The sequence below is a fragment of the Acomys minous genome (genome assembly GCF_964271855.1).
Source record: "Acomys minous genome assembly, chromosome: 4".
Lineage (NCBI taxonomy): Eukaryota > Metazoa > Chordata > Mammalia > Rodentia > Muridae > Acomys > Acomys minous.
The window spans coordinates 23,687,007-23,699,239 of NC_140486.1; the positions used below are offsets into that span (position 1 = coordinate 23,687,007).

Here is a 12,233-nt window from a genome sequence, read left to right on the forward strand (position 1 = left end):
ATTGTCCCTGTGAGTGTCGTCCTCGCGTTAAGTCCTCTCGCAGCCCGCTCCAGCTGCTATGGCAAACGGTCATATTGGAGTATGATAAACAAAAATATCATGGAAAATTGGTTTGGATGGTTCTATTTTGGCTACTTTAAAGTGAAGCCAATGCAGGAACACAGGTGTGTGTGTGTGTGTGTGTGTGTGTGTGTGTGTGTGTTAGGTAGATTTGTAGGGGGTGTGGAGATGTAGGGGCTGTGGTGTGTATGTATGTGCATGCACATGTGTGGTGGGGGAGTGTGGGGGTGAGGGCATGGGGGTGTGTGCTGTGTGTGTGTGTGTGGTATGTGGTGTGTGTGTATGGTGTGGAGATGTAGGGGGTGTGGTGTGTATGTGTGTGAGTGCGCATGTGTGGTGGGGAGTGTGGGGGTGAGGGCATGGGGGTGTGTGCTGTATGTGTGTGTGTGGTGTGTGTGTGTATGGTGTGGAGATGTAAGGGGTGTGGTGTGTATGTGTGTGCGTGCACATGTGTGTGTGGTATGTGGTGTGTGTTTATGTATGTGCGTGGTATGGAGATGTAGGGGGTGTGGTGTGTATGTCTGTGCATGCACATGTGTGTGTGGTATGTGGTGTGTATGTGTGTGCGTGCGTGTGTGATGTGGAGATGTAGGGGGTATGATGTGTGTGTGCGCGCGCGCGCACATGAGTGTGTGGTATGTGGTGTGTGTGTGTAGTTCTTGTGCGTAGGATAGTGCTTTATGGAAGAGCCAGTGGAGCCTTCCAAATGTGTGGGGATGCTCTACAATGCCATCATCTGAGAACCAGGAAACAGGCCCTTGATCTTTTACTTTCCAGCCTCCAGAACTGAGAGAAATGAACTCCGGAATGATAGTTTGCCATAGCAGCTGGGATGGACTGGGACAGGATTTAGCTCAAGTTCAACACTCGTGGGGACAAGGCTCTGTAAACGGAATCTTCTCTCGCCTAACTCAGGGATGCTATCTATACACCACAGAGAAACCAACAGGACTCATTCCTGAAGTGAACAAGATGTGACAACACCCTCCAAGGACAGCAGGAGCAGAGGGACTTCTGATGGAAAACTGGTGGGGCAAATAATTCCTTCCTGATTTGTCCTTCACTCATTAAGAAGAGTGGGAGGGAAGGAGGAGGGAAAGAAAGAAACAACAACAAAGAAACAAAGAGAATGAATCTTATTATCTTCCAAAAATAAGTATAGCCACACAAGAACTATTCTTGTAGGATTTAGGGTTTTCTCATGAGAGAAGAGTCCCTGGCAGTGTGATGTCAGACAGCAGATGCTCAAGGTCTTCCACCACCCCATCCTTGCATAGCATTTCCTGCATATTTCTTTGCGCACCCACCCCTGCCTACCACACCAGGTTCTCACGGCTTGTCAGATTGCATGGGTGCCTGCCTGGCTGCCATAAGCCCATGTTGAGACTCTCATGCCACAGTTCAGATTATCTGTCAAAGCAAGTCTGAACTTTAGAGTGTGCGGGAGTGACCTGAAGAGCACTTTACAAATACAGATGTGGATGCAGGCTGGCTTGTGGACATGCTGAGATTCTGCACCATGCAGTAGCTCCCAAGTGAAGCTGTCTGCAGTGGTCCACGTGCCTCAGTCTGAATAACTTGCTTTCTAGAATCTTCCAGGAGCACCTGCTTGTATAGAAAGCTCTGCGGTCAGGGCTGCCTGGCTTCAAATTTTGACTCCAACCTCTAAGGCTTGGGATCACAGAGTAATTTAACCTTTTCAGGGCCTGTATTCCTGAGCCAAATAAGGAAATCACAGTGCCAGCTTCCACTCAGTGGATTATCCCAGCAACTCTGAGCTAGACACATCAGGCAGGATGACTGTCATCTTAAAAGGAAATAGGTGAACGCTTAGGTAGTGAAAGTGATGGTCTGGAGCCCAGGCTTCCATCTCCCCTTTCGTAGGACAGCACCAGTCACAAGGGGAGGGGCCTTTGAGCAGGGCAGTGCTTAGGTCCCCTCTCCCCAGAGATTCTGAGGGGTACTCCCCAAAGGTTTTTCTGGGATGTAAGAAACAATGTGCTTGACCACACACTGCCACTTCAGGTCTTCAGCCCCCAGCGCAGCCCCAGCCACCTGGCATGGAGCCTTCATCTGGAGGTTTCTTTCTTTTCTTTTCTTTCTTTTTCTTTTTCTTTTTTATTTGGCTTTATTTCATGTTCATTGGTATTATAGCTGTCAGATGTCTTGGAACTGTAGTTACAGACAGTTGTGACTGCCATGTGGGGGCTGGGAATTGAACCTAGGTCCTTTGGGAGAGCAAACAGTGCTCTTAACCACTGAGCCATCTCTCAAGCCCGAGGCTTCTTAATAGTGATGTACAACTATCACCTGATAAGATCTGAGCCATCAGCTTCTGTAAACATCGGCTGGAGCTCTCTCTCACCCTCCTCTGGATTAGTCACATCGCCCTCAATTTTCATACCAATATTGACCACCCTTCAGATAAGCCTCTGTTTGTGTTTTTAGGAGGGTGATTACACTGTGTGGGAGAAGTCCACATCGGTTTGTCAGATTATATTTGATGAGATACAGATAGATAAGATAGATATTAGCTTTATATTCTTAGAAAAATATTAAATGCTTCAAATGTCCAAGAAGTGCAGAGAAACAGTAGGTCAGTGCTTTCTTCCTATTCCCTTCTAGTTGCTCTCTACAGCCGCCTGACTGCACACCAGCAAACGGGATGTTACATCCTGGAGTCTGTCAATGGATGGCAAAGCGAGAAGGCCAAAACAATGAAGTAATAGGTCCAGACTTGCTCAAAGTATTAACAGCTGGTGGTTGGCAACATATCATCTTCACCCCCAGAGTCAGCTGGTCAGTGGTCAGAGCGTGGAGACGATGTATCTGTGGAGCGCTCAGACATGAGTGGGACATTCCTATCACGGCCTTCCCACCCAAGGATCAGGATGATTGTAAGAGCCAGAGCTTCAGGGAAGCTTGGGCAAAACAGTGTCTCTGGACACAGCAAGGCCATTGTCCTCATGAGAAGCTGTAGGGACCTCATGACAAGAACAAGCCAGTCAAGACGGCAGCACATATGGGAGAAGGGCTCACAAGTCCCCATTGGCAGCTGAGGAGCTATTGACAGTCGATGGCTCCCGAGAAATGGAGAGTAAATCTTCCTTAGGGCCTTTAAGAGTATGATAAGTTGGCCATGCTTCAGTGGATGGCCCCTTACCCAGGTGTATATGGGCAGCAGTGAACGGACTCAGTGAGCTATAAAAACATGGAGGTCAGGAAGCTGGGAAAAGGATGTGAACGGGAGGCATCTGGGAGGGATTGGAAGTGGGGATGGGGAAGGTATAGGATTAAAATACATCGTGTGGACAAATTACATTCTCAAAAGAGCTAATTAAAATAAAATGTATTAAAATACATTATATTAAAATAAGCGAAAAGGTCACTTGTTCAGAACTAGAATGAAATAAAGTTTTACTTGCATTGAAAGTAAAAAATCAACAGATGGAATAACAGGTGGTGTGAGGTTGTGAACCTCAGTCGTCTTAAAACAAACCACAGCGCCAGCCATCCCAAGAGACACAGGTAGCCTGCAAACGGTTCGTTCCGGCAGTGGTAAGATATTATACAGTCAATGTGTACCCATTTCTGAATGGCTGGGAAGGTGCCAAGTGGCGCTCTACAACTAAGGAATGTATGAGAGACTCCAGCTAACAGCAGATGTTCACAGGAAGTGTTGATGGAGTACGGTCACAGCCTAATGCTGGTCAGTCCTGCCCAGCTTCCAGCTCCCCAAGGGAAATTCCACAGTGGATGGTAGGCCCAGGCTAACTGTATCTGTTCTCTTACTCCCTTCCGAAGGGGGAAAAAAAAGCATGGAGAACGTACGTGAGTCAATGACTCTACTACGTGCTGGTGAGAGGTGTGAGTCCAAGAAGCTTCGAGCTCATTTCCAGCCCAGAGATGGGGAGAATCACTTGCTGGCCTTCCGTGAGTTGAGCCACCAGTGCCACTACACATGTTCCCTCTCTCCACAACTCAGATTGGTCATTTTGGACCAGGGCAGGGACAGATGAGAATTCATAGGTCTGTCCATAACCTGTGACTAATAGCAAAGGGCAACAGCCGACTACCAACCTACAAATGAAGGCTCATTGGTACACTGAGCTAAGGGAGGCACCAGTTCAGGCACAAGCCCAAGTCTCACATCTCAATATGTCAATGTGCCTTTCACCTAGTCATCAGTTTGTTTGTTCCCTTTATGGTATCAGGGACTTTAATAAGACAAAGTCACTATAAATTCAGGGATGTGTTACTTCCTCATAGCTGATCCTTCTTAGCCAGGGGGGAGAGACACATCTCTCCTGACTGATCCTCTTTCCACATATCTCCATCCCGGCTCTCCCTATAGCCACGTCTTACTTGTTTTGAGAGGGGCCTGCTCATGCAGTTCTGGGGTCTCAGATTCTGATACTCAGGTCTTAACTCTGCCCACTGCTTACCGTTGGCAACATGCGGGAATGTAGTCAGAGACCTGAGGCAGAATTTATCAAAACTAAGACAATTTGCATCTGTGGAAGACATTAAGTGTGTGTGTGTGTATGTGTGTGTGTGTGTGTGTGTGTGTGTGTGTGTGTGTGTGTGTGTGTGTGTGTTTAAAGCAGTGTCTGGCTGGCTCTGAAGGCAGGTACAGGTGACGCCATTCTGGTCTTGTACATGGCCTTGACTCATGGTCTATGCCATAGATTCAGTGCCTTTAGTTTCTCAAGCACCTGAACACTGTTTGGTTTTGGTTTGCTTTTAATACAAGGTCCATGTAGCCCTGGCTGCCCTGGAGATTGCTGTTTCAACAAAGCTATCCTTGAACTTATGGTACCCCCTCCTGCCTCTGCCAGCTGAGTGCTGGGATTCTAGGCAGGAGCTACCATGCCGGGTTACCTGACCACCTTTCACATCCTGTAGCCTGGTGTTCATCACAGTCATAGATCTTTAGTGTCTTTGTCTGGTCAGAGGCTGTCACTTTCAGAAGGAAAATGAGAATCCTAGAAGAGTGATACCAACAGAGTCAAAGCTAGTACCAAGATGTCCTCTTTGGATTCCTTTCTACACATTTTTTTTTTTGAGAAGAAGACAGAGCAGAGGCATGGATTCACGTTACAGTTCATAAAAGTTCAATGGCTCCTCTTTGTTGAGGGTGACGGTCAGCAGCCTTGGAAACTCCCTTCTCAACCTCCCTAGCACCGCCTTGAAGAAACGGTGAACCTAAAACCAGGCTTGAATCCCCCTGCCTTTCTGGAGCAGAAATGCTACACATTACCTGGATTTTGCACCATCAATTCAGATCCCCAGTGAGTGTGCCCTTCTTGTATTAGGCTGAGACCCTCTTTAAGCCTGGAGATCTGCAACAGAATTATTAATATGAGATAATGATAGAACTCCTATGCAGTGGCCTCATTAGACAGGAAGAGATACGTTTGCATGATTCCTACACTACCGGCTTTAGGAGATGAGTGTGCAGAGAAATATACTGTCCTGGCGGAGGCTCATGAATTATTTGCTGGAGAGAGGGGCCTGAGCAAGTCCTGGCTACCAAGCAGCAGCAGGATGGATGTGGTCCAAAGTTTGAGGACCCTGGTTTGTCCCTTCATCTCTGATCTATATTTCCTTGAGACTTGTTTCTGCTTCCCTTCAGTTCCCCCTTATTTTTCTGGAACTGTCTTGTCCATCCTTGTCCTCCAAGAATCCAGCCGTCCTTTTGTTCCTGTATCCGGCAGGCACTCTCTTCCCCCTCCTCCCGCCTCATCTCCCGGCTCATGTGTCACCTCCAAGCACAGCACCGTTTCCTGTCTAGATATAGTAATACTCAGAGTCTTTATAAATGGCCTTTTCTTTTTAACCCTCTCCCCTCTGAAGCTATGAGCACATGCACCAAAAAGAGGCTATTTCAGTCTGGGTGTAGTTTCAGTGTGTTCTGTTTTCCTAAGGGTTCACGTGTGGAAGCATAGGGCCGAGCATCAAGAGGCACACTGGGTGGGAGGTCCTGAGGTTACTAAGGTGTGCCTTCAGTGCCTGCCCCACTATCTGATCTCTATTTTTCCCTCTCACTTGTCATAAAGCCTGCCATCTAGCCTCTGCTGTGCAGTCCTCATCAAAGCCACACTGACACCAGACCACATCAGAAATGAATTGGATGTACCCCTCTTCATTGTAAAATACCCAGCCTAGGGTATTTCATCATAGCAAAGAAAACAGAGGTCATCATAGAGAGCTGAGCTAAGGTCCTGGCTCCATCAGCAAAACATGGTGTCAGCCGAAGACGCTCACGGCTCGGTGACAGGATGGTTTGCGACCAAGGGCCCAGCCTTAGTCAGGCTCCGAGAACTCTCCCAACAATCTGAGGCTAGCTGTAGGGGGAGATGGGATGATCCAACTCCAGCCCTACTAGATCATCCCCAGCTGACCCAGCAGCTGACTGCAGATTCTTGGGTAAGTACAGCTGAGATCAGCCAAGCGTGGCCTGGATCAGCAAAAGAGCTGTGCCAACCCACAGGCTCCTGGACAGAAATAAGTGCTGACTTATGCTACCTGCTTTGTGGTTATGTTATGCAACCTAATTGTGGTGAGAGCTAGCAGACACTAAAGCCAAGAGCCACCTTTGCCTTTCTGCTCATGGGGTGAGTCAAATGCAGGAGAGAAACCTCATCAGGACCAAGCCCACTTTCCGTTCTTCACTGGCCACATACCAGCTGCACTGCCCTCTGCCTTAGTTTCCTTACCTACCAAAGACCCTAATGTCCACCCTGACATCAACAGGCTAGCTGTGGGCCGAGGAAATAATCAGTCAGTAAAATGCCTACGATGCAAACATGAGGACCCAAGTTCGGATCCTCAGCTCCCATGTAAAAAGTCAAGCACATTGGTGGTGTCTATTATGACCGTGAGGAGGACAGAGACAGAAGGATCCCTGCAGCTCATTGGCTGGCTTTGCTGAGTCAGTGAGTGTCCTGTCTCAAGAAACAAGGTGGAGAGCAACTGATACCTTACCATAGCATCTGGCCTCCACACACACATGCATGTATGTTCCTACATGCACATGTGTGTGCGCGCGCGCACACACACACACACACACACACACACACACACACACACACACACTGTTCTCCAACACACAATATTAGCTGTCACATTCAGTACACAGATATTCAGTAAATGTAACTCTTCTTCCTCACATAGAGAAAAAGAAAAGTGGTTTCAGAAGGTGAGGTTCAGACTTCACAATCTGAAGGGCCAGAGAGACTGTTCTGTGGTTAAAGGCATTTGCAGTGGTGGAAAATGACCCATGTGAGACCACCCATGATGGCCTGTAACTCTAGCTCCAGGAAGTTTCTTCTGGCCTCTGTGGGCACTTGCACACATGTGCTATACACTCAACACAGAGACACACACACACCCATTTTCAAAAACTCAAATTTTTAAATTTGTAATTTCAGATGATTTTTCACACCTTACTCAACAGTACACAACTTGCTATTGGGCAAATGGCAAATAAAAGTTAGAGGGTTTTGTTTTCCTTGTCTTCTCATTTCGTTCCGAGCCTCATGCAGAAGAGAAGGCTGGGGTGTACTTTTTCTTTTCTTTTCTTTTTTTTTTTTTGCCTGTGTCAGAGGGCCTAAAAGGCTTTCAACCACTGGTGTTTCCTGATATCACTAATTTATATTCAAATACACTCTATCTGCGATGGGTCTCATAGTCCCTAAGAAATAAAGCGGCCATGCTCTAGTCGCCTTACATTCAGTAACTGCTCCCCTGAAGAGTTCGCTATGATCTTTCCAGAACAGACGGTGGAGGTGGGGGCACAAAACCGTCAAAGGCGTGGTTCTGTCAGCACGTGCAAGTCTAGAGGGCTGAGGGTCGCAGGAAAATCCTTTTCTCTGGCTGGAGAGATCGCTCAGTGGTTAAGAGCACTGTCTGCTCTTCCAAAGGACCTGGGTTCAATTCCCAGCACCCACATGGCAGCTTACAACTGTCTGTAACTCCAAGATCTGACACCCTCACACCAATGCACATAAATTAAAATTAAATAAAAAATATTTTTTAAAAATCCTTTTCTCTTTTAGGTGAAGAGCCTGAAGCTGGGGACTGTACAAAGAGGGGAGAGACTGACCTTAAGCAAGGAAGGAGGCACATCTCAAGAGATCCAGGGGGATCAGGATGGAAAACACCAATGGCAAAAAGTTCACATTTGTGCCACTGGTCTGATTCTTTGCAAATGCTGTGGGCTTTTGAGAAAAGAAGAAAGGCGATTAACACCTTTCACTTATTTGCTTTTGAGAGGTGACTCTTAAGTACTAACAAAAAAGCAGGCTAACCCTTTCTTTGGAATGAAATTGCATAGTCAAGAGTCTCTCCAGGAAAAATAATGAGATCTCTCACACTCAAACAAGGAAGCAAGCAGGACTCGCACACTGTGCTGGTATATATTTAATGTTCAGCCAGCCACCAATGCTGGTGCATCAATCTTGCAGGCTGCTTGGGACAGCCGAGGGACAGGCATCAGCACATTGCTAAAGGGTCATGGCGAAAAGAGGATGACACACAAGAAGACTTGGTCTCAGGTTCCAATATATCCTGTTGGCTCTTAAGAGCCAGTTGGACTCAGCTGGGATGGGGAAGGGCTTACTTTTGGGATAAGACAATTTGAAAATCATTTTTGTTCTCTGGGTTTAGGAATCTATAAATAGTTTTTAAGTTTTTCCTGCCTCTCTGATTCCTGGCTTATCCATAAGACAAACTATGGTCCAGATGACCGTTGGCTCAACACTGTGATGAGAGCTAAACTCTCAGCTTCACCTCAGCTCTCTCAGTCAATACCCTTGCTCAGTCAGATGGGAAGCATACTGGCGTTGTGTCAAAGGAGAAAGCTGGTTTTCCTTAAAAACTCTGTCTCCACAGACCTGATGCCAATCCACTGAAGTGGCACTGCCAGCCGTATCTTAAAAACTATCTGGGAGGCCAAGAGAAGAAATGATGTTCAAAAAAATTGAACACGGGGCACTCATCATTATTAGATTCCTCTCTTCTTGTGCTCTTATAATTGTGCACGTAGGCAAAAACTTGGCCAAGAGGACCCTTGGCCACAAGGTATTCAGTGTGCTAGCCTCAGAGCTACAGCCCAACTTATCAGAGCAAATATAGGTGGGAAGAAAGGGGAGCTAGTAGGGAGGAGGGGAGAGGGAAGAGAGAGCAAGAGAAGAAACATAGGAGCCACAAAAAAGCCCAAGGAGGAAGCTCAGTTAGGAAAACTGTCATCACCCAGGCTGTAAGCTACTTGTCCTGCAAACGCGAGAGCACGAGCCTAGTCACGGAAGTGAGCAAGGCATTGTAGTGCACGCATGCAATCCAGCCCCAGCACTGAGGAGGCAGGGACAGGTGGGTTCCTGAGGCTTCTCGGCCAGCCAACCTAGACTGCATCTGGAACTCCAGGCCAGTGGGAGACCCTGCCTCAAACAAGATGCACCTGAGCAATGACTGCCCCCCCCACCCCAATGTTGATCTCTGGCTTTCAAATATCTGCACGCACCTGTGCATGCGTACACACGAACAGTCTGACGGTTAAACAGCAGGGACGATGCCCCTTAACTTCAGAGATTCAGGAGGCCAAAGGGGCTTGGTGCTGCCCACGCATGTCTGCACTGTGCTTTGAGCCCACCTGTTGACCCCGAGCACATTTCTTACCATGAGGGTGTTTTCCAGCTCACCCCCCTCTGCTCTTTTGGAAAATGTGGGTGACAGAGGATGAATTTCTGCTCTTTCTTTTCTTTTCTTTTCTTTTTTTTTTCCTGCTCTTTCTTTAACTTCCAGATTCTCTGCTTTCACATGAGTGCTGACCTTGATAAGCATCCGGGCAACCTTGCAATGTCCATGTCTCACCCAAAAGAAGGCAGGCGGCACAGGGAATGAGGTCAGTTAGAATGCTTCAGGGTTTCTTTGTGTGTAGCTCTGGCCATCCTCGGACTTGCTCTCTAGACCAGGCTGGCCTCAGACTCACAGAGATCCACCTGCCTCTGCCTCCTGAGTGCTTGGATTAAAGGCCTGTGCCACCACAACCAATCCTGTCCTTAATTTTTACTTTTTAAAATTTAAATGTATTTATTTATTCACTTTACATCCTGATTGTAGTCCCCTCTCCTCTCCTCTCTGTCTCTTTCCTTGTATACCCTCCCCGTTTCTCCCCTCTCCTCCTCAGAGAAGGATGAGCTCTGTCACATTAAGTCACTGCAGAACTAGGCGCATGCTCTCTCACAGGCCAGATAAGGCAGCCCAGTTAGGGAAAGGGGATCCAAAGGGAGGTATGAGAGTCAGAGAGAGCCCCCCACTCCAATTGTTGGGGATCCACATGAATACCAAGCTGTGCATCTGTTACATATGTTCTGGGGGCTGAGGACCAGTGGTTCAGTCTCTGTGAGCCACCATGGGCGCAGGTTAGTTGACTCTGTAGGTCTTCTTGTGGAGACCTTGACCCCTCTGGCTCCCTCAGTCATTCCCCCAACTCTTCCATAGGACCCCCCAAGCTCTGTCTAATGCGTGGCTGGCGTCTGCATCTACAAGCATAGCAGGGTAACATTAATAGTGGCAGGGATTGGTTCTCTCCCATGGGATGGGTTACAAGTAGGGCCAGTCTTTGATTGGCCATTCCCTCAATCTTTGCTCTCTCTTTGTCCCCACACATCTCATGGGCGGGACAAATTTTGGGTCAAAGGTTTTGTGGGTGGGTGGGTGTCTTTTTTATTTTTTATTTTCAATACAAAGTCATTGAAGAGCTGAGACTTGGAAACTGAGAGATGAGCGATGTCTGGCTTCCCACCACCAGCTGGCATTCACAAGCATGTGGAAGCTTGCTCTGGGAGAAGCTATGCTTTCTGCCTTGGCTTCCCTTTCAGCAGAAGCTTTGAGAGCAGAAACAAGGAACACCAAAATGCAGGTGGCTAAAGTCAGATGGTCTAGCCTAGCTGTTGAAAGTGTGAAGTTCAAAGACAGCAGGACTTAGGGACCACTTGGATGAGTTAAGGAGTGGACAACTCCCAGGGATGCCATCCTTTGCCTGGTCCTAACTATTGCCTGGAAATGGCAGAGTTTTGAGAATCCACCTGTCCTCCCATCTGATCCAGTAAGGTTTTCTCATTTACCTACTATAGTAAATCTTTGGAGCAGCCACTCTTGGAAAGCACAATTGTTGACCATCCATTCTTTCTGGGCAGGATACTGTTCTGAAGAGATCTCTAGCTCTCCACATAGCTACAGAAAACTAGGGATAACATTCCTCCAAGCCACCCAGAAAGCCAGGAGCTGAAAAACAAGCAGGTGACTCTGAATAGGAACATCTAGTTTCAAATAGGTAGAAGATCCAGGGCAGGCTCAACCTTCCAAGAAATCATTTCAAAGACCAACTAGAAAACTAGAACCTACCCCAGTACAAACTATAATTGGGGATGATGTCAACATAGAAGGAGAGAGAGCGAAGAGGGTAAAATGCCACCAAAGAAGTCTGAAAAATCCACAAGTAATCATATCATTATTTATTTGCCTAAATTACACACATTTCATGTAACTCTGTATATATAGCCCACCCAGGGCTGTCAAGGTCATGGATCAGAGAGAAGAACCTAAGACTAAACCAGCCCAATCCCATTATAGGAAATCATAACTGGTGAAAATATGGAGAACCAGTGATCACAGGGTTTCCAGCCCCCTGGATCCATTTACAGCACAACACCTAAGAACCAGGGATTATTGCAGAAGAAGAGGTAGAAAGAATATATGAGTCAAAAGACCAGGAAAGCGGCCATGAAATTGTGTCTTCTAGAAATGACAGTGACATGGTACCCATGACGTCCGAACAATATGGCTGCCTAAACGAGACCCAAAGAAGTACAGCACCAATAGGCATGCTAACATGAAAAAAATCTCATGGTGCCTTTCCTATAGACAAGGAACTGTAGACAACTAAGAAATGCTGGGAGAAATAGTCTTCCTCAGGGATGAGTCCCCTAATTGGCAATCTAATTCCAAGTGGTCAGCCCTGAAACCATATACATAGTAGTATCATGAAATAGACTAAGCAGGCTGTATTTGTACGTGTGTGTGTGTGTGTGTGTGTGTGTGTGTGTGTGTGTGTGTGTGTGTACTCTAACTGAACAAATTTTAAAACCTGCAGGACGATGAGGCCTATA

At 47.1% G+C, this 12,233-nt stretch overlaps 1 protein-coding gene across 1 annotated transcript in view; it reads right to left on the reverse strand.

The window, feature by feature from the left end:
* Window positions 1-12,233, reverse strand: part of ONECUT2 (one cut homeobox 2) — a 57,156-nt gene that overhangs the window by 14,631 nt on the left and 30,292 nt on the right. The gene's annotated exons all lie outside the window — the stretch shown is intronic.